General features: G+C 45.1%; 1 long non-coding RNA gene across 1 annotated transcript in view; it reads right to left on the bottom strand.

Moving 5' to 3' along the window:
- Nucleotides 1–440: 440 nt before the first annotated feature.
- Nucleotides 441–24323, bottom strand: part of LOC146007328 (uncharacterized) — a 41757-nt gene continuing 17874 nt past the window's right edge. Inside the window, exon 2 of the long non-coding RNA XR_014444329.1 lies at nt 441–1781. This is a non-coding gene — a long non-coding RNA (uncharacterized LOC146007328). The remainder of the gene's footprint in view (nt 1782–24323) is intronic.

A 24323-nucleotide genomic window follows, 5' to 3' on the forward strand; every position in this document is an offset into this window, starting at 1 on the left:
TATAAGCCCCGCCCATTTGTATGGTCACCTCAGTGATCGGGGTGTAAGCTTACTCCATAAGCCCCGCCCATTTGTATGGTCACATCAGTTATCAGGGTGTAAGCCTACTCCATAAGCCCCTCCCATTTGTATGGTCACCTCAGTGATCAGGGTGTAAGCCTACTCCATAAGCCTCTCCCATTTGTATGGTCACATCAGTGATCAGGGTGTAAGCCTACTCCATACGCCCCTCCCATTTGTATGGTCACCTCAGTGATCAGGGTGTAAGCCTACTCTATAAGCCCCACCCATTTGTATGGTTACCTCAGTGATCAGGGTGTAAGCCTACTCCATTTACTTTCCATTACTACCTCTGCTCTCATTTACCCACCAGCCCTCGCTGCAACCTCCTGACCTTTTGGAGCATTTATTAATATAAATAAAGACAAATTCACACAAAATATATTTAATAAATAAATTCAAACTTTTATTTTAAGTAAAATGTATATATTATTTTTGCTCTGCATTATAAAATAGGGAATACTGGAACAGGATTGTTCCAGAACTCTTACACACTTGTCCTATAAGAGGAACAAGATGGTGGAGTCATCCATCAGCACTCAGGAGAGGAAAAACCCCCTGTGGGGGAAACCTCTGGGGACCCATGGCTGACGGACTGCCCGTCCCTCTAGGCATTAAGAGACTTTGCAGAGTTTGCCCAAACCACCCACCCACTAACCTTATATAACCCGTCATCCCTTCTGTCACCCCAAATCTGTACTTTAACTTTTTTTTTTCCCAGATGATGAAGAACGCACCCGATGGCACCGGGGGGCACGCGCATGTCCACAGTAATGGGGGGGAAAGACAAGGTAGGGGGGAGAGACAGACAAGGTAGGGGGGCGAGACAGACAAGGTAAAGGGGCGAGACAGACAAGGTAGGGGGCGAGAGAGACAAGGTAGGGGGCGAGAGAGACAAGGTAGGGGGAAAGAGACAAGGTAGCTAGCTACCCATTAGTATTAGGACTCTATGTAAGAATCAGCCAGAACCCCTTTAGGACTCGTCTCTGGTGCTATAAGGGGTTAGGGCTGCAATGATATATATAGGACAGCTCTAACTCTGTTTCCTATGTCCCCACCGGGTCTGATCTCTATGCACATACACAGACGGCCGTCATGTATGTGCATTAGTCAGTAACCCATTGCCAACAGGCTGCTGGCAACACAGCAGAGGATGCAGCGGAGGAGGGGGCACCGCTGGTCCTCGCTGGAAAGATACTGCGTGTGATGGTAAATACCAGCGGCATATCCTGTGTATCACACGGACACTAAACACAATATGCTGCCAGAATTTAGTACCACTCTTACATGGAGCCCAAACTATGATAAAACTATAACAACAGTATCAGATAATAACAAAGTAATGGGTACAGCACCATATACATCTCTCCCACCTCTGCACATTAATAAGTAGGGATCAGTACTGGGACTTGATGCAGCATAGGACACCTTGTGCCTTGCGACACGTCCTAACCGCTCCATACAGGGTTTATCCAGCGCCATTCAGACACCGCCCTTAGGTGTCCCAGGTACAGCCCTAGTGACTGCTTAGTACTGCCCCCCTAGGTGGGAGATTTGTTTGTATCCAATACTGTCCTGTCGGTCAGGAGATCAGTCATATATTACAGTAGTCACGCTCCGAGTCTGCCGCCGCATCGCACTAACCTGCCCTTATCTCTGTCCAGTCACTAACCTTATGTGAGTATGTCCTCCTGCTGGTGAGGTGCGCACTGCCCGGAGTCCTGTGAGGTGAATGAGTGAGACAGCATCAGTACAGCCCTGATCTAGGCAGTCCCCATTATGACATCACTATACCCTCACAGACCCCACCTGATTGGCCAGGGCTGGCTGTTTGTGGTTTGAGACCCATTATGACATCACAGGTCTTTTGCATGACTGACCTAAGGGTAATTCACTTCTTATTTTAAATATTACATTCACATCACATCAGAATCTAATGTATTATTTGATGGCGGCAGGATTTCCCTATAAATCTTTGGGAATGTGAGGTTTTATATGAACACAATTTTAACTGTAGTTACATTGTTTTCTAGCAGGGGTGGCCATATTTTTAACCCATTCCAGGAGGGACAAGATGCTCTCTATCTGGACATCCATGTCAGTGGCAGTTGCAGGGCTGCAGCACAGTCCACAATTCAGATAGGGGAGCCCCACCAACTGCCACCCTAAACACCACAGTCTGGACTCACTGGCAGGTGTGGCTCCCCTTTTTGAATTTGCGACATTGGTGCAGTCCCACCTCTGCAACTACTACTGGCAGCAAGTCCAGGAGCAGATCATTTTGTCCCTCCTGAAATGGGTCATGTTGGGAGGTATGCGGGATCTACTTTTAGTTCACATATTTAGCGGAGATGGGTTGGGATCGTTTGGTCGAATGCATTATGGTCAAATGTCATTACATCGAATCCATTAGGTCGAATTGCTAAAAGGTTGACATGATTCTAGGTCGACATGGGAAAAGGTCGAAATGATTCTAGGTCGAAAGGTCATTAGTTCGACAGGTCATTAGGTCGACAAGGTCATTAGTTCGACATTGTCTAGGTCGACATTCACAAAGTCGACATGGGGTTTTTCACTGTTTTTTTACCTAAATGTCAACACAGTCGACATGGACACAGTTTAAAGTGCACTGCATCCCCTCGCATCGCTCGCTGCGCTCGCGATGCGTCGGGCACGGTGCCTCGCTACGCTCGGCACACTATTTTATTCTCCCACCACGCCCTAGTGGATGGTAGGGCATGAAATACCGCCTGTCAGCACATGTCGGCTCAAAAAACAGTGAAAAACCCCATGTCGACTTTGTGAATATCGACCTAGACAATGTCGAACTAATGACCTTTTCGACCTAATGACCTGTCGAACTAATGACCTTTCGACCTAGAATCATTTCGACCTTTTCCCATGTCGACCTAGAATCATGTCGACCTTTTAGCAATTCGACCTAATGGATTCGATGTAATGACATTCGACCATAATGCATTCGACCAAATGACCGCATCCCGTATTACTAATACTGGCCATAGTGACCTTCAAATGAAATTGGTTTCATATTGATAGATTGTATTTTGTATTTTAATTGCTTTGATACCTTTATGTTTATTTTTGGATTACATTTGATTTCTATTTTAGCGCAGTCTGTCTTTTTCTCTCTTTGTGTTCTTTCTATATGTGGTCCAAGTACACGCATCTGACTGCTGCCTGAACAGAATATTTGTGATAGCTCATAATTTGTTACACTGTGGTCCGACAGCGCACGGCCATTTTCTTCTGTTATAGGATCTATTAGTCAGTCAGCGACTGATAACCAGGACACAAGCACGGAACCACTCGGGTATTGTATCATATTAACGGAGCAGGCGGCGGCTGTACTCCAGCAGCATCAGCCTGCAGCCACTGTACCCCCCATATCAGACAATTACACCCCACACACTACATCCAGGAGTCGCTCAGGGTGTACTTGGTGCTGTGAGGAGCCTCTGTGCTGGTACAGAGCGGTAACCCCAGCATATGTGGGTGTGGAGCCAGACTGATATATAGCAGCTGCAGAGGGCTCTTCACAGCGTTCCGGTAATATCATGACATCAGGGGCACGCAGCACTACCGGGAGCTGGCGTTCTGAAACGTCAGATGTTCAAGTTCACGTGTATTTTGTTAATTTGGCCGTGATCTACCAGCGGATGCCCCAAGATCTACTGGTAGATCAGGATCTACCTTTTGGCCAGGTCTGCTGTATGTGATATTTTTCCTAAACCGTTATACTACAAAGTAACACTACAACCATGTAGAAACCCATTTCTTTGCAATAAAGTCAATAGTCTAGTAGTTATGACATAAAGGGTGAGATTTAATAGGATGAGAGATTCAGAAAGTTTGGGAAGAAATCTCCAGTTTTTTTTAAAGCAGCAATCATTCACACTGCAAAATCAGACTGGTTTTGCAGTGTGGAATGCATTGGTTGCAGGTGTATAGAGAGGTTGGGACAGATTTGCAAAATTTATGAAAAAGAAAGGAAAACAGTTCCTAAAATAATTTAGCAGCTGTCCCAGATTTTGGGGAGTGAGAAACAGGAGAGATATGGACTTTGCTGAAGATCTTAGGGAAGGATGCAACCATTGGGCAGGACAGACAAACCTGCCACAGAAAGAGACACTCGAAAAGATTTGCGTATAGAGAAAGAGAGTCAATGTATAAAAGCTATAGGCAGAAGACAACCAGACATCCCTCATGGTCAGCAAATTGCAGAAGAGAGCCACTCAGCCACACTGAGTGACTTTTCACTCAAAATGTAGGTCCTACACACAAACTGTTTTACTACTTTACGCAGTTTTACGGATCTTAAAATGTACACCCTATTTATACACATGTATCATGAGGTGTTAGCATGCTGGGACTTGTAGTTCTACAAAGAAAGACATACAGTGCTGATGCACACTCCACAAAATTATGCTCTGCTATTTAATATTGAGTAATAATCAAGGTTCTTGGTATTCTTATTGGCCAAGACATACTAGCACCCAACTTCATCTAGGTGACCTAGTATATCTGGTGGGTCCCTAATACTAAGCTTGAATCCGGGGCGTGGTACCCCAAAAAAGCCAGTGAAAGCCAGTCACCCCAAGGTTTATAAGAGAGAAGCAAAAGCTAGGGGTTAAAATGTGTTGCATAAGTGAAAAATTATAGTATAAAAAGTATAAAATTAGTGAAAAAATAAATAGTGCTAAATAACTGTAAGACCACAAAACGCGCATCTTCATTTATCCCCTGCCACATGTCTATATCCAATAGCCTATTTATAGTTTAACAAAAAATAATGCCCCCAATGCATAGAATGCCACACAGCATGGCCCCTAACTCATATCATGCTACTCCTCAGGACTCTGAAGTCATAGCATGTCACACAGTGGGGTCAACATTTCATAGATATCCCACTATAGTGTCACTAATTTATAGTATGGCACATCATGTTGTATCACATTTATAGCGGTAATACCATGCTGCCCCACATTTGAATGCAACACCAAATGGCCAATTCATAATATGCCATACAGACGAAGCTGCACATTAACTACTGAGGACTGTTCATACTTTTGCTGTGCAGCATACTCATACAGCTCCACACACAGTCTTCCAATCAGCAGCCATTATTACAGGCCACAGGACTTTCAGGGGTATGATCTGGAATTATGTGGGAGAAGGGTTATCAGTGCAGATTATGTTTTCTGATACTGCTTCTCCCCCATGTAAGAAGGAGCCGCCACTTGGTTAATGACAAGGGCGCTACACGCCCCTGTCCATATCAGCGCTGCTATGTAAAAATTAGCAGGCCGATATGGAGGGAAAATGTAGGAATGGTCAGCAGTGCTGACTGTTCCACCCCCGCTGCTATCAACTTCAAAAACTGCAGGTGACGATGCCCTATCCCCACAGCAGGGACTGCTGGCTTCGGGCTGCGTGGATGAACTCATGTGAGTAGCGAGATCTCGCGCATGCCCAGTGAGCCCGCTGGGCAGGTAGAGACAGCATGTCAGTCAACCTATTGACATGATCACTGCTGAGGCATCAACCGGATACCGCACGCATTACCCATGAGTTTACAATTTGGGGAAAATGCTAAATAATTGAGTAGATCTAGGCATTAAACACAGAGCTTTCACGTGTGGTAAACATCACAGTAAATTAGATATGCCCCAATGTATAAAAAATAAATACTAAGGTATGAATTTATCCTTACTATACAGTATATTACTGTATATGTACACTGCTCCAAACTCCCGGGTATGGTATGAGTTTCATAGGTGTGGGCACATTGAGTGTTAGGGGTACACAGACACCCATTAAATGCTGTGCACAGCCTTATGAACACCTCCCTGCTGCTAGCAATACCAACAATACCTTTTAACAGACTTTTGCCTTATAGAACTGTATTTCATTAAAAAAAGCAACCAACAATCAGTTATGTGTGTTTTGCATTGTTAATTATACTAGACCATTGTCATATCACTACATACCTGCGTCATCCATACATGTTCATGACTTTATTGACATGTACTGTTACACAGAGTAATTAGAAGATTAATACTGAAAGAGGCAGGAGATTATGGTGTGGCTGAGAGACGTTTTATATTGTAGTGCGTGCCAGTAGATGATGTAGACACACCTGATTGGCGGTATTAGACACACCCAGTGGGTGGTGTTAGACATGCCCAATAGGTGGTGCTAGACATACCCCCTTGACCTTGCACCCCATAATAAAATGTGCTTTGCACACCCATGATGAATTTTCATCAGTCGGGATTCCAACGGTCCTGTCAACAACATCAGAATCCCGACTGTTATGAGGCCAAACAGGGGTCGAGAACATTCAAGCCCCTTGCGTACTCACTGCGCTTGTCACACTGCAGACTCGTTGGTGAGATGTGCTTACCCTAACCCTCACACTACTAGGTGTTACCTTGCGTTCATAAAGATTGATTCTGAGATGTATGCTGAAGTCACAGCAGCTGCGCCTTTGGGCACAGTTTATGTGCGAAAACATGCTAATGCCTCAGGAGGTGGCTGAAGTCAATATACACCCATTATTGGCCCATATATAGATTAAAATAAATCTTCCAAGTATGGTTCTAGCATTCATCGCTGAATCAACCCCATAGACTCTGTAAAGCTCAAGAACAATGTTGCTGTGCTAACACAGGAGAAACATCCAGTATGAATAGAAATATACTGAGGTGGCCAATAGATAAGAATGATGTACATGACCTAAGAAGGTCCTATGAGTTCTGGTCATATCACCTACACTCGAGCTTTAATGGGAATAAATGTTAGGTCCAAACACTATGAGCTGAGCTGCCCTCTCTTCTTGCCACCTGCTGGGATCTATATTGTAATCCAGTCAGGCCGTGTTAGTATAGCAGAGCTGACAGAGCGAGAGCTTTCCTAATGAGGGAAGGCAGCGGCTCCAGGCCTGGGCAGGAGCTTTAGGAATGGAGAATGCATCCTGTCTGTAGTTTTTGGCCTTAACCCCTGTGCTCTCACTATTTACTTCGATGGCAGGAAATAGATATACACAGCATTTTGCCTTGTTCTGTTTGCAGGTGTTATCTGTCCATCACTATAGCAGGTAAAAGAACACGCAAATAAACCACTTTGGCATTTTGTGATGCTTTTTATGGTGAAGATTTGACTGTGTTGTGTTTATGGTAACTGCTTACATTGTCATTTCCAGCTACGAATCTATAACACTAAAACCCCATACACACTAGATGATACAGCATGCTCCACAAGCAATATCGTTAATGATATCATGAGCTCCCTGGCAAATGCTATAGTGCATACACACTGAACAATATAGTAAACAATATCGTTCAGTGACATTACTCAGCCCCTGCTTGAACATGCAGTTGTTGACAATATAGTCGATATTGACCTGCATGTACAGACGTCAGAAATACAACACCGGGATAGTGCATCGTTAACGATATTGAGCGTACACACTGGACAATATGGACATATCATTACCAAAGTCATTATCGTTTACAGTATATTGATATATCATCTAGTGTTTTTTGGGCTTTAGGCTGGGGTTTAATTACCCAATGTAAAATTACTGTTGGTAAAAAAGGAAGGTATCCTCTGGCTTTAACGATCGGGGCTATTCAATTGTGCTCCCGTTTTCATACCTCCCAACATTCCATTCCAGAAGGGACACAATGCTCTGTTTCTGAACTTCCCTCTTAATTTATGATTGCCATCATAAAATGGATAAGAAAGGCGCTTCAACACAGGTGAGGTAAGAGGAAAGTCCAGGAATAGAGTATCCTGGAGAGGATCATGTTGGAAGGGGGTGTGGTATAGGGGTCCGACAGTCGGGATCCCGACAGTCATTATCCCAATGTCGGGATCCCGACTGGCCGGACCCAGACAGCATGGTGAGCGCCACTAAGCCCCTTGTGGGATCGCTGTGCTCGCCACGCTGCGGACACGGTGGCTCGCTACGCGAGCCACCTATTCTATTCTCCCTCTATGGGGGTCATAGACCCCCACGAGGGAAAATAGCAGGTGCCCATTGGGAACCCGGCTGTTGGTGTTTTGACAGTCGGGATCCCGACGTCGGGTGAATGCCTGTCGGGATCCCGACAGCCGGGACCCCGTCTGGCACCCGTTGGGAGGTACGCCTTTTTCACCTTATCACCTTGATAACAGCCATTAACAAACAGAATCTCTGATTACTTGGATTTGTTAACATGGTCGCAGTACCAATTAGAAGGGAAAAAGATTATCTGCGCTTATAATTGAATGCATAATTAACAAGATTGCTGACTGACAGGAAAATAATACAAACCACAATTTAATATACTGTAGCAAATAAATTATTTTTTTCTAGCAAAAATGACCGTCATTCTGGTTCGCAAAGGCAAATTTCTTCTAAAATGGACAAAATCATGTGCACTGCAGGTGGGGCAGATGTAACTTGTGCAGAGAGAATTCGATTTGGGTGGGGTTTTCTGTCAAAGTGAGATCTATATTGCAGTGTAAAAGTAAAGCAGTCAGTATTTTCCCTGCACAGAAACAAAGTAACTCACCCAAATCTAAATCTCTCTGCACATGTTATATCTGCCCCCTGCAGTGCACATGGTTTTGTCCATTTGAGAAAGAATTTGTATTTGTGAGTGAACCAGAATAAGGGCCAATATATAATATCACATTCATCTAAAAATAACAATTAGATCAACATAAAAATAATTAAATAAAACATATCATTTTTTACACTTAAATTGAATTGAAAGGTGAATCTCTTACACGCACAATTAAAAAGGTGAATCCTTGATTTACTTGCATAAAGCAGTGCATGGAATAAAACTCAAGGCAGACCGCAATTGGTTCCGTAAATAAGCACAGTTTTAGTGTAATAAGCATATTACCTTTTGGAAATAAGGTGTCTGCGCACCTTGGCCCTTATTCTGATCGGTGCGGATATTCCCGCATTCTTACGGAGCGGTCCGCACGCCACGGTGTTCTGCCGCGTGCGGCCATCGTCTGTAGAAACGCCCACGGGTCCTCCGCATTCGGACGGACTCACTCTTTAAGAACAGGGCGTGTTTACGGACGACATACAAACCATGCGTGTGCGGGAGAAACACTCCGATTCTGCACGGTATTACAGAGTATTACAGAGTATGCTCGGGAATACCGCATCCGAACGGGAGCCAAGCGGTGCTACCGCACGTAAGCGGAGTATTTACGCCAAACAACCCACTATTATGTATCTTCTGCAATACATCACATGACCCACTTATTCAATTACCTATCCTCATAAAAAACTTCTTATTTGGAATTGGAATCAATTAGATGCCAATATATCCTTACAAGCATGCCTAACACATGCATTGCACACATTAACCCTTACAGCAATTGAAGTGCAATGGTTTCAATTAAAGCACTGACAAGCGTCCTATTAGTGAGTAATGAGTAAAGGAGTCGATTCTATTGGGTTCAGGTGTTAATGCTTGTAGTCATTAGGCATACGTTCGCCTACCGCATGAACGAGTGGTGTCCGCAAAGCAATAGTACACTTGTGGACACCGCACATTTCTTCCCTTTTTGATCGCGTGCATTCGGAGTGGTATCCGAATGTACGCCCCCCAACATAAGTGTACTCCCCCGTGTCCGCCCATGTTTCCGCCCCGTTTTGCCCACTTTGAAACTACGCCCATGTGTCATTCCGCATGACGCCCATAATACGCCCATATTTCCCGACTGATTGCGGGGAACAGTTTTGTACGGGATTTGGCCGAACAGGTACGGAGTCAAGGCGTGGCACATGCGCGTTGCGTTCTCCACGCATGCGCAGACGCCGTAAAGACGCGATCCGAAAGTATGCGGTAAAGTACGCGTCAATCAGAATAAGGGCCCTAGAGCTGGTGTGGGGTCCATCTTTATGATAAAGACACAAGGGGGTGAGTAGTCGCCGGGCAGAAGGAGGGAGACGCTTCTACATGGTGCCAGTATAGCTAGTACCACAGTGACCACAGCAGTCTCGGACTCTCCCACTCAAGGTGGCATGCCAGCAGTAAGTCACGAATGGAGGGCTCCTGTGAAAATTGAACGGTGTGGTTGCAGCAGAGTAATTGGTCATAAGCGATCCCTAGAAGGTTTGTTCCTGACGGCAACTTTATCAAAGAGTCTCTATCAAAAGTGGCAACTAGTGCAGTGGTTACATAGAAACATAGAATTTGACGGCAGATAAGAACCACTTGGCCCATCTAGTCTGCCCCTTTTTTTAAACATGTTACCTCAAACCATATTTGATCCTTATTTTTTTGTAAGGATATCAATATGCTTATCCCAAGCATGTTTAAATTGTACTACTGTATTTGCGTCTACCACCTCTGTTGGGAGGCTATTCCACTTATCTACTACTCTTTCTGTGAAAAAATTCTTCCTCACATTTCCCCTGAATCTTCCTCCCTCTAGTTTCAGTGCATGTCCTCGTGTTCTGTTGCTCCTCTTCCTTTGAAGAATGTCTCCCACCTGTACCTTGTTAAAGCCCTTGATATATTTGAAAGTTTCTATCATGTCCCCCCTTTCCCTTCTCTGCTCTAAAGTATACATATTAAGATCTTTTAGTCTTTCCTGGTACGTATTGTGATGTAGGCCATGCACCATTTTAGTTGCTCTTCTTTGTACAGTCTCCAATGTATTTATATCCTTCTGGAGATATGGCCTCCAGAACTGAACACAATACTCTAGGTGAGGTCGTACCAATGACCTATACAGTGGCATTATTACTTCTTTCTTTCTACTGCTGATACCTCTCCCTATGCAACCAAGCATCTGACTTGCCTTCTTCATTGCTTTGTTACATTGCCTACCTGCTTTTAAGTCCCCTGAAATGGTGACACCTAGATCCCTCTCTTCCTCAGTAGTTTCCATTATAGCGCCATTTATACTATATTGAGTCTTTGGATTTCTGAGACCCAAGTGCATGATTTTGCATTTTTTGGCATTAAACTGTAGTTGCCATTCTCTTGACCATTTCTCTAATCTGCCTAGATCCTCAATCATTTGTTTTACCCCTCCTGGTGTGTCTTCCCTGTTGCATACCTTTGTGTCATCTGCAAAAAGGCACATTTTACCCTCAATTCCATTTGCAATATCACCAATAAAGATATTAAAAAGCACCGGTCCAAGCCCAACCCTGGTCCTCAAGAACCTCCAACAGTTCACGTTTCCATGTCACCTCTGGATTTTTTTTACATTGACAGCTGGTGATACATAGTGCACCAGTTGGGTGACTTGAAAAACCTGAACCCTTAGGGGTCTTTGAGGAACAGGGTTGGGAACCACTAAGCTAGTGGATAAACTCGCTGAAGGCATACGCTCCTGGGGCTAAATTTGGCCCCTTCCAAATGGACCTGAATTGCCCTCTATGTATTTTTGACACTGGGTGCCATACTTGTGGATACGCGTGACATAATCATTGAGGGAAATTTACTAAAGGAAATTTGGAAAAAAATAGGTGTATTTGTATCCAGAAATTCACTTATTTTTGACATTTACTATCCCCGCCAGCTAGTAAAAAATATGTGAGCCATTGATCCTATATTTGCTGCTTGTATATGTGGTAGTAGGTACTAATACATAGGCCTACCTATTAGTCATTACCTGCTGGTTACATGATATCAGGTTCTGCCAGTTGTTAAATGGACTGTCTGAAATCCCTACTTGGATGCTTTCTCTCAAAAGAATCATCATCAACCATTCTTGTGAAAAAAAAAGAACACCAAACAGTACAAAATTAAATATATATTTGTGTATATCACAGGGCTTACAGATGCTTCTGAATTAGATGCCTGTAAAAAAAGCACACTAAACAGTAAAAAAGATTAAATATATATTTGCGAGTATCAAGAAAAAGATTCTTGTGAAATAACATGAAATACATTTTTATTTTTTTATTGTTTACATTTTTTAATTTGCGTTAGCACACAGTCGGGTAGGTCCAGCAGTCACAGTACTGTATACACAGTGGGGTAATGAACATCAGTAACATATACACAGTGGGGTGCAGTAAAAAAATGGCACCTTGGCTTGGGACGCAGGGACAGTCTGCACAAACACTTGAATGGTAAGAATGTCTGTTTAATCACCCGGATCTTTACGGGGTGACCCCAGGACACCTCTTTGGTTTACGTGGAAACTTGGCGTGGAAGGCTGGGACAAGTTTTGGTGCATGGACATCTATAGCATTGGTTCAGTAATGTTCTTCTGGTATGTATTCCTTCCAGTCAATTAGGTACTGCAATGACCATATCGGATGTGAGAGTCCAGAATCTTAGCAACTTCATACTCCGTTCCACGTTGAGTTTGTACTTTAGGTGCCTTGAGAAGCTTGTAATGAAAGTGATAACAATGATAAATGGAATGTATTAGGGACTTTAAATATGAAGGCAAACTTAATTTGGAGGCCACAGGATTGACAACTCGCTCAATAGGAAAAGGAAGATATATCGGGGAGCAAACTTTATAGAAGACCCTCTTAATCTCAAATTATTTGTAGACAGCCACACATGATCTCCTGGTTGGAGAGCTGGCACTGCCCTACGCTTCCGATCAGCAAATTTTTTGTACCTGCTTGATGCCTTCAGGAGCAATGACCGGATGAGTTTCCAGTTTTTGCTGAATTGCTGCATGTTCAAATCCACAGCTGGCACAGAGGAAGCTGGTTTTAGGCTGAATTCAGGAACTCAAGGGTGATACCCATAGTTGGCAAAGAATGGTGTGGTTGTGGAAGAAGAGTGATATTATTATGGCAGAATTCTGCCCATGGAATAAGTTGAGCCCAGTCATACTGAGAAGAAGAGATATAAATTCGAAGAAATTATTCCAGATCCTGATTCACCCTGAGGGTGATATGCTGTTGAAAACTTGAGTTTAACTTGAAGAAAAGAGCATAGGCTTTGCCAGAATTTGGCCACGAATTGGACTCCTCTATCTGAAATAATCTCAAGTGGCAGTCCATGAAGCTTGAATATCTCTTGCACAAATAATTGAACCAGTTTGGAAGCTGACGGAAGACCAGTGAGAATAAAGTGATCTTGGTGATCTGGTCAACTACCACCCAGATGGTATTATATTTGTTAGATTCAGGGAGATCAGTTACAAAGTCCATCGAAAGACGAGTCCAAGGACAATGTGGTACTGATAACAGCATTAATTGTCTGGAAGGAGACTGACGATTGGTCTTGTGCTGGGCACACTTAGCACAAGAAGAAATAAAGGATGACATTTAATAGGATGAGAGATTCAGAAAGTGAGAGATTTGGAAAGAAATCTCCATTTTTTTTAAAGTGGCAATCATTTACGCTGCAAAACCAGTTTGATTTGAAGTGTGAAATGCATTGGCGCTTTAAAAAATTGGAGATTTCTTTCCAAATCTCTCACTTTCTGAATCTCTCATCCTATTAAATTTTCCCCAAAGTCTTGTACATCCCATTTAAGGGTAGGCCACCAGCATGATCTGGTTATAAATATGTAAGTTTTCTGAATGCCTGCATGACTAACAAATCTAGAAGAATGTGCCCATAGTAGAAAAGTCTTTATTAATGCCGGTTTACAGTATCAAAGCTTTTCCCAGGTGGAGGCGTTGAGTCTTTTACTCCTACTGCAGAGAATGCCCCTGGATCAATAATGAAATGCTGATTAGTGGAACTTGACTCATTTTCTTGCTCCCATGAACTGGAAAGGGCATCAGCCTTAAGAAAGAAGAAATATTAAATTAATAATAAAATCGGGCGCCTATAATGTGAGCTGATTTCCAATATGCAGCTGCGAAGAAGTAGGGGTAGTCAATCCCTACAGGAAAAACCAAATACAGAAAAAAACCCAATATACAATAGCAGCAATAATGATCCAATGTCAAGCAAATGTGAAAATATGATATAATTTTTACTTCTTATTGCACATAAAGTATATACACCACCTAAAACAATTAATAAATGAATAATAAAGGAAAATAAAAACAATAACAGCAATAATTAACCCCTTACCGACGCAGCATGTTGTTGCCTTCCTGACAGAGGCCTTTTTTTCAAGTCTGACAGGTATCACTTAAGTGGGGATAACTTTTTTTTGCTTTTACTTATCCCAGTGATTTTGAGATTGTTTTCCCGTGACACATTGTACTTTAAGTTAGTGATAAATTTTGGTCGATACAGTTTTTTTTTTTGTGTGAAAAATACCAAAATGTCGTAAAAAAAATGAACATTTTGCAATTTGCAAAATGTTACATTTTCTGCTTGTGAGACAAATAATCATACCACTCAAAATAGTTAATAACTAACAAAGACCATATCTAAACTTTATTATTACATCATTATTTCAACTTTCTTTTATTTTTTTTTGGACGCTAGGGGGCAGCAGAGTCTAAATTTTACACATAACACAGTAAACGCTGCTTTTGGCTGTTCACGTTTGAACAGCCAATCGCAGCGATCGCCCATGGCGGGGGGCATCGCTGCCCCCCCTGGGCAATGAGGAAAGATGTCTGCTGTCAGGGACAGCAGACATCGTCCCTCTGTCACCGCGTCTCTAGACGCGGTGACAGTTACAAGTCATGACGTACATTTATGCCATGTGTCGGGAAGTACATCCCGACCATGGCGTAAATGTACGTCAAATGTCGGGAAGGGGTTAAATGAATAATATTATTATTCATTTATTAATTGATTTAGTGGTGTATATACTTTATGTGCAATAAGAAGTAAAAAATGATGATATATTTTCACATTTGCTTGTCATTCGATCATTAGCGCTGCTATATTGTGTATTTTCTGTATTACAGTTTTGCAACCCTGGACAGAATGACTGATTGAATTGAAATCTGGAAAAGAAGAGAGCCCATCTGGCTTAATGAGGAATTAAACACTTAGCAGAGTAAGGCCCTTATTCAGATCTGATCGCAGTACAAATTTGAACTCAAAATGGGCAAAAACCATGTGCACTGCAGGTGGTGCAGACGTAACATGTATAGAGAGAGAGTTAGATTTCTGTGAGTTATTTTTTTTTTGTGCAGGGTACATACTGGCTGCATTATTTTTACACTGCAATGTAGATTTCAGTTTCAACACACCCCACCCAATTTTAACTCTCTCTGCACATATTACATCTGCCCCACCTGCAGTGCACATGGTTTTGGCCATTTTGAGAACAAATTTGATCAGATCTGAATAAGGGCCTAAGTACAGAATATTATTGTGGTCAGTTATTATTGTGATCTTATGAGAAGCGCTTTCTATTAGATATCTCTACTCTTCCAATGCCAATTTAATTGCGAGTAGCTCTTGATCGCCTATGGCATAATTACGCTCTGTGGGCAAGAATTTAGTGAGAAAAACCAACAGGGGTGAAGATGTCCTTTCTGTGAAAGTACTGCCCCAACTCCCACTGATGAGACGTCCACCTCGTGGATGAAAGGCTGAGAGGTGTCAGGCTGCTTTAGAACTGGAGCTGAAGTGAAACTCTGTTTTAACAGATGAAAGGCCTCGACTGCTACTGCCAACCACTTAGCTGGATTAGCCCCTTTGCAGGTTAAGGTAGTGATGGGTGCCACAATAGTAGAGAACTGCAAATTAATTTTCTGTAGTAGTTGGCAAACCCAAGACAGCGCTGTATGCCTTTCAGAGTCTTTGGGATTGGCCAATCTCATTTAGCCTGTAGTTTGCCTGGGCCCATTTGAAGACCAGAGCAAGAGATAATGTACCCCAGGAAGGGTATAGACTTTACTTCAAAGACACATTTCTCCAGTTTTCAGAATAAAGTTAGCTCATAAATGGGACAGTACCTCTTTAACCCAGTAGCGATAACCTTCGAGATTTTTTGCAAATATAACAATGTTGTCTAGATAAACAACAACATGTTGGTAAAGGATGTCTCGAAATATCTCATTCACATAATTTTGGAAAATGGCTGGAAAGGCATACTGAGGCCAAAAGGCATGACGAGGTACTCGTAGTGGCCATCTCTGGTGTTAAATGCCGTCTTCCACTCGTCACACTCTTGTATTCAGATGAGATTATATGCACCCCTTAAGTCTAGCTTGGTGCATATCGTAGCTCTCTGACACGATCAAACAACTCGTAATCAAGGGCAAAGGGTACCTATTTTTCACAGTAATGTCATTGAGTCCTCTATAATCGATGCAAGGGCACCAGGGCAGCCAAGAGGAATGCTGGGCCCCGGTAAAATTTTAGGGGTGTGGCTTAAGTGTGGGAGGTGTGGGCACTTCCCGCACTTAGGCCACGCCCCCAAAATTTTAGAGAGAGTAAAAGAAAACTCTAAAAACTATAATCTCAGCAGCAGCACACACCTACAGCATGTGCTGTGCTGACAGGAGGCTCAGCATCACCTCTCACACTGCCAGTGAGACACTCATGCTGAGCCTCCTGTCAGCACAGCACATGCTGTAGAAGTGTTGCTACCTGGGAGGGACGGAGGGGGAAGGGAGGGGTCGGACCAGGGCCCCTACGGGGCCCCTCCAGCAAGCCTGGGCCCGGGTAATTAGTACCCGCTCCCCCCCTCTCGGCTGCCCTGAAGGGCACAGACCCCCATCTTTCTTCTTCACAAAAAAAGAACAGGGAAGGTAGAAGGGCGGATAAACCCCTTGGCAAGGTGTTTCTTGATGTACTCTGCCATGGCTTGAGTCTCTGGACTCTTACCGGGCATAAAATCAATGGGGCAGTCCCAAGGTCTGTGAGGAGGCAAGGCGTCTGCTCCGAACTTGCTGAAGACATCCGAATAATCAGTACATGGAGGAGGAAGATTCGGTGGTAGCTTTACGAGCTGGAAGTACCTATTGCGTCAGAAATCCTACTGTCATCCACGGCAGTAAGACAAACAGCATTAGAAAGAGACTCAGAGGGTAAGGCCCAACGCTGGACCAGTTCAGCTGAAACAAAGCCACTCCAGAATCTAGAAGTGCAGACACCATCTTGAAATTCTGGCCAACTTGTAGGGAAACTGGTAAAATGCAATCAGACGAAGATGGAGAAGCTTTAATCACTCCTAGCTGATCCTCTCCTTGATGGACTAGGAACTGGAGTTCACCATACATTTAGGGCAGACAGAGAAAGGTACAGGAAAGTTCAGAAGCCAGGATTTGGAACTGAACTAGATACTGCCCAACAGAACGGGATCCTTTCCGAAGGTGAAGAATGCACAAGTTACATGCCCAGGCTCATCAAAGATTCAACTTAATGTCAACACAAAGTTCTTGTATGAAGACAAGATATCATCAGATCTTTCCCATAGAGGTGATGCCCTATCCAGTGCTGAGCCAGACAAGAGAGAAATAATATAGGCAACTTTTATTCTCTCAGTGGGAAAGTTGCTGGGCTGTAATTCAGAATGAATTTCGTACTGATTCAGGAACAAGCTTTCATCAAAGTTTGCAGGAGTTGGCAGGTGAAGAGGAGCAGACATCTTTCACCCAGGATGGTTCTGAATTTAGGGGGTGATTCTGGTTGACACGCAAAGCTGAGAAATTCGCAGCTTTGTGTGTCATATATGCGCAGCCCCTGTTCACACGCATGTGATTGGATGTTTAGCATGCAGGGACAAAATCATTTGATGGTCACCGACCAACGAATACTTTTGCAAGTGCTTGCATATCTAAAACACCTCTATGGTGTCTTAGATCTGTGGGCTCCCTGTACAGAAAGAGTGCAAGCAGCTGACATCCACTGATGTCAGCTGCCCTCATCCTCGTCACTGCCGAATTTCCATGGGAACGCCTAGCATTTTCATGGGGTGTTCCCATGTGCACAGCCCTTTGCTGGCACCTCACACTTCTCCACCCGCACTGCTAGGTGCGAACAGTATGGCGAATAATCAATTCCCTGTGCCCACTCACACCAAGCGGCTGCACAAGCATGTGTATGTGCAGTCGCTCCCTGTCTGAACGCAGAGAAGCATACGGATTAGAATAAGATCCTTAAAGAGACATTTTTAAAAGACTGGATTGCTCAGAAAATCTTATGTGTGGGCACCTTTAGTCTCAAACCAGGACCAGGTTCAGAGATGCATGAAAACCCAATGGGTTGTGTACATCTCCTGTTTTTAGATCTGTGCATGTGCGGAATCTGCACTGTGTGGATCACTGTCTACGATAATGGTTGCAGTGCTCCCTAAACAAAGCATGATTGAGAATTGTGGCCATTTGGGGGAAGGGAAGGGGCAAACACTCCAGCATTTCAGAAAAGGGAGCTCCATTTGCTGGACATACCAAGGCCAGTGGCAGCTTTACCGGACCTGGCAGTGTAAAAACACCAGCCATTCTAAGTAGGTTAAGATTACTGAGATGGCTGATATTCATGCAGATGATCCAATGCTGTGTTTTCAGACGCAGCAGTGGACCAGAGAAGCTGTCAGGAAATATCAATTAACCCAAGAAATCTCCAGCACAGTATTTTTTTACATACCAAATTCCTTCTGTCCCCCACACTTATCATTAACCAGTGTAGTTTACTAGGATACTTTTTCCCTTCATTTCCTCTTAGTCTTCTGTCCTACTGCCTGCTCCCAACTCTTCTTCTGCACTGTCTGCCTGTTCCTGGCTTCTCTCTGATGCTGCAGGAAGCCAGTAGGCAGGTGGGACCTTGTATTTGACAAGCCTGCGCACTGCCAGTGAAGCAAGGGGAAGAGCAGGAAAGCCTATTATCCACCCTTAGCTCTGCTGATTGGCCACAGCGCATCCTGTTGGACCTGGCCTTTCTATGACACATAAACTCGCAACTGTCCTCTTTTTGGCAGGACAATCCAGTTTTTTTGGGACTGTCCCTTCTGTGGGCAGCATTGTCCTGCCCTGGGGGGAGGCAGTGGGGAGACCTTCCCTCACTCACTGCTCTGCTTAGCATTCGCACAGCATCAATGAGCCAGGAGAGAGGGATAGGGGGCATGCCTGCAGCTTATAGAGCACTGGTTACGCCTGCAGCTTACATACAGTCCAACTCTCCCAATCACTGCGGGACAGTCACGCTAATTTGAGACTGTCCCTCCTGTGGGTGGCAATGTCCCACGGGCAGGGGGAGCCGGAGACCACTGTTGCTCTGCATCATTTTTGGGGGCTGCCCAGTCATTAGGGGAGCGCTGCACATGCCCACAAAAATGTAAAAAAATGGGAGTCCCTGTGCTACTCTATGCCCACCCGCCCATTAGCGCCACCATTCTTTGGGCAGCCACACCTTCGGCATGACAAGTCTCTATTTGTGAACTGCAAACATTGTTAGGTATGAGCATATAGAGCACTGGGTATGCCATCTCAGCATCCAAAATGAGGGTGTGGCCTTAAGGGAAGTGCAACAATAGTGGCCACAACCAGTCTGTTAGTCTGCCTATGCCCCTTGTCCATCTGTCTGTCTATATATGCCGCTATATCTGTCTTTGCCTCCACCCATCACCCGTCAGTTTGTCCCCACATTGGTATACTGTCCATCCATCTATGCCCCATCCATCTGTCTCTGTCCCTATATGGGGCTCTGTCTGTCTTTACCCCCCTCTGTCAGTCTATGCCCACCAACCCGCCCACCAACCATCTGTCTTTCCATCTATGTCCCTATACAGTATATGGTGTTCTGTCCATCCATATGTCTGTCTTTGCCCATACATCTGTCCTTTTATTCCTCTATGTAGTGCTCTGTCCATCCGTCAGTCTCTCTCCGTCTCTCATTTTTATATTTGACACACTCTCTCTTGCTTTCCTCTCTACCTCCATGAAATTCTTTCTCTCACTCCTGCCAGCATCCCTCCCTCTCTCGTGCTTCTCTATCTTTCTCTCGTGCTCCTCTTTCAAATTCCCTTTATTTCCATGAAGCCTTCTCTCGCCCTGACTACCCTTTTCCCTCTCCCTTTCATTCTTGCTACTCTATCTCTTTCCTCTTTGTCTCTCACTCCCCTCATTCTTTCTTTCTTCTGTCCCCCAGGGGACATTGTAGTGCCAAAAGTGGTGGTGGCAGGGGGGGTGAATTTCATGAATTTGCTATGGGGCCTGGCCTACAAAATTTCAGATACACTTCTTACAGAAACATTACAGTACATCAGTATATCTACCTTACACTGTCACCAGCAGGGGCCCATTTATCATATAATATTTGCTGCTAATTCCCTGCAAACAACCTTTTTCGGGGGTTAGCCGCAAAATTTAAGTATCCCCCGAATGTATGTAGAAGGGACCATAGCAGGAATCTCTGATCCTGGCTGTGATCCCTCCTGCTCTGAGGGTTGCCACATCCCCCATAGGTTTCTATGGGGATGCTATGTTGCCTGATGTATCAACATTGGTTGGCGGTAGCCTATGGGATACAGACGGACCTGCCAGCGGGGCAGTGCGGTCAGCTGGGTGTCAGAGCTAACCGTACATGCGCAGACCCCGGCGAAGCAGAGCACAGGGACAGGGTTCGTTCTGAGTCTCTGTCCCTGCATCTGCAGGATGATACATTCAGTAAGCGTCTCTCAGATCGCATTGCATATTCGATCCAATAATAAATGGAAACCAGGGAAGATTCTGTAGATTATTTTATTATAATGAACTGATTTAAAAAAATATATTTTCAACATGCTCTTCATGAGCTTCCCAACCACAAACCGTAGTAGCATAGGTTTCAATTATCGGGACATGGGGCCTGATTCATGTTTGTAGGCACATGCCTACGCAGCTGTTATTTCTCTGGCTACCGGCATGCTAATCATGCAAGTGATGCTGTCGTCCAGTAGTGACACCGCTGGAGTCATCGCAAAGTCTTCAGCAACTGCATACACATAAGCAGCAAAGTCACAGTTCAGAGGAGTTCCTGGAGTCTATGGCCACACAGCTTGGCCATGGCTGATGTCATGTTTCATGACATACATGGCTGCAGCTTAAGGCAGATACACAACCCGAAAGCAACATGGCATGCTCTTTCAGTCAATCACTCTGCAATGAAATTCCCATTGTTACTGGCACTGCACCTTGATGCATGTACAGTAGGAGCATTGCATACAAACATGAGTTAGCGTGTCTTGATCTGTACAATTTCTGTGTACTGCAGATGGAGCCTCTCTCTTCAGAGCGGCTTCAGGCACGCCATGCGCCATGATGGGGCTTGCATGCCCTATTCTCAGCACTGACAGAGTCTGGCCCCATCTGTCTATGACTATATGATGTGTGTACCCATCGATATCAGCAGCGACCAGCAGTCGCAGCCCCACTTTAGAGGCCAAGAAAGGCCCGGCCTCTCCCAGAAACTGGGGAGATTTCCATGTACACCGACTGTACCCCCCACACACACACACTTGCTTGCGAATGCCTCTACCTGTCAATCAGGCAGACACATTTGCGGTTGTGCGGTGTGTGATTGCAGGACGCATCCTGCAGTCGTGCAGAACAGGTCCTGTGAGAGCACTATTGCTTATGCCACAGCCAGATTAATAGAGGGAACCAGTTAGGGGGACCCCGGCCTGAGCACAGTGACATCACTACCTCTCTTGATTCTTCAGTCAGGGGTCAGGGAACTTTTTTACCTTCACCCCAAATATATATTAGATATATTAGATATGCCCACATTACCCCACTTGATTTGAAAGTATGTTTTTTTCCCCCTAGATGGGTATACTGTACCTTGAAAGGAGCCTATAACCAGGCAAAGAAATTCGGCGCCGCAGCGGTAGTACAGACTGCGCACAGCAACTAGTGGACTCTACTAAAAGCGGGCAAACTTGGATGCGGGGCCCAGATAGTTTTTATTATTCTGTGTGCGTTTTAAGGTTGTTTAAGTTGTCTTTGTCCCACTACAAGAAACTTTATAGGTACTTGTTTCCTAGCACGGCCACATATCTTATGGATCGTGTACCTTTAGTTAAGGTACACGATCCATAAGATGGACCCGATTTCCTTTGAAATCAGGTCCATTTGGCCGGCTAGGATAAAATATCGGGGGCATCGCGTCAGTCGGGACCGTTAACAATGGTCCCGACGCGACCGACGCGATGCCCGCGATTTCCCCATAGGGTTCAATGTTAAAAAATATTTTAACATTGAAATCGTGTCGGGAAAGGTAAAATATCGGGGGCATCGCGTCGGTCGGGACCATTAACATAGGTCCCGACGCGATGCCCCCGATTTTTACATAGGCTTCAATGTTAAAAGATTTTTTAACATTGAAATCCTGAAAAAATGTGAAAAATGTGAAATGGGCCAATATGACCCATTTCACATTTTATATGTCCCCGTCGTCACCCCACGATAGACGCCAACCCGAAGCGTGGCGAGCGCAGCGAGCCCGCGAGGGGCGGCGGTGCGCGTCCTCCGACCTTTTCATTCCCCTACTATCCACGTCGGCGTGGAGATGAGAATAGAATAGTGTGGCGAGCGCAGCGAGCCACCGAGCCCGAAGCGTGGCGAGCGCAGCGAGCCCCGCGAGGAGACGCGGATACCTTCACAGTTATACGCGTCCCCTCGCGGGCTTTACAGGTGTCCGTGGCGACGCGGACACCTGTGAAGTCCGCGAAGGGACGCGTTTACCTGTGAAGGTATCCGCGTGCGCTCGCCACGCTTCGGGCTCGGTGGCTCGCTGCGCTCGCCACACTATTCTATTCTCAACTCCACGCCGACGTGGATAGTAGGGGAATGAAAAGGTCGGAGGACGCGCACCGCCGCCCCTCGCGGGCTCGCTGCGCTCGCCACGCTTCGGGTTGGCGTCTATCGTGGGGTGTACGCCGTGACATTTGGGGGGGGTTGGGAATACTTTACATTGAATCCAATGTAAAATCGGGTCCCAGGGACCCGATTTACATTCAATTAAAAAAAAAAATCGGGTCCAAAATCGGTCGGTCGCGACGATCGCATCGCATGCGACCAAATCGCATGCGATGCGATCGACCCGATTTTTCCGACACGACCACCCTGATGTAAATCGGTGTGGCCGTGCTAGGAAACAAGTACCACTTTATATAATATTTGTCTTTCAATTAGGTGGAGCTATAGACATAATCCATACCTACCAAAATGACACATTCCACAATGGACAAAATTCAGTACTCTTTACCTAGAACGGCGCCCATCGCGGGCATCGCATGTACATCGCATGCCATTATAATGGCATGCGATGCGATGCCCGCGATTTCACATAGAAATGCATGTTAAAATGTAAATCACGTCAGTCGCATCGCATGCGGCCAAAAAACGCATGCAATGCGACCGTCGCGATTACCGCGATTTTACATAGGGAACAATGTTAAATGGCCCAATTGACCCGATTTTACATAGGGAACAATGTTAAATGGCCCACAGACCCCAAATAGCCACCCTGAAGTGTGAAATGGCCCCCCCAATTGTTAACGCCACCCCACGATCAACGTCAACCCGAAGCGTGGCGAGCGGCGGCGGTGCGCGTCCTCCGACCTTTTCATACCCCCACTATCCACGTCCGCGCGGAGTTGAGAATAGAAAGTGTGGCGAGCGCAGCGAGCCACCGCGCCCGAAGCGTGGAGAGCGTAGCGAGCCCCGCGAGGGGACGCGGATACCTGTGAAGGTATCCGCTGCGCTCGCCACGCTTCGGGCTCGGTGGCTCGCCACACTTTCTATTCTCAACTCCACGCCGGCATGGATAGTGGGGGTATCAAAAGGTCGGAGGACGCGTACCGCCGCCGCTCGCCATGCTTCGGGTTGACGTTGATCGTGGGGTGGAGTTAACAATTAGGGGGGCCATTTCACACTTGAGGGTGGCTATTTGGGCTCTGTGGGCCATTTAACATTGTTCCCTATGTAAAATCGGGTCAATTGGGCCATTTAACATTGTTCCCTATGTAAAATCGCGGTAATCGCGTCGGTCGCATCGCATGCGATTTTTTTGGCCGCATGCGATGCGACCAACGTGATTTTTTACCTTGCGATGCCTAAGATCAAAATCGTGGGGGCCGTTCTAGGTAAAGAGTACCCCAAATTCTCCCTCCCTAGACATCCCTCTTAATTTATGATTGTAATCAACTGTGTAAAAATTCCTCTATTGTAGATTAAATAGTTCAACACAGGTGATAGCAAACATATAATAAGATTATTTTTATTAGTCCATTCAGAGAGCATTTTGCCCCTCCTACAATGAGTCATGTTGGGAGGTATGCACAATCTAATATACCCCCCCCCCTTTCCCCCAGGCACTCCTATATTTTACGTGCCTCGGGCCCACACAAGGCTTAATCTGGCCCTGTAGATCCAACATGAATTAGCCCCAATGTTA

Source organism: Crinia signifera, chromosome 1, assembly GCF_055691185.1.
Source record: "Crinia signifera chromosome 1, ASM5569118v1, whole genome shotgun sequence".
NCBI classification, from domain to species: domain Eukaryota; kingdom Metazoa; phylum Chordata; class Amphibia; order Anura; family Myobatrachidae; genus Crinia; species Crinia signifera.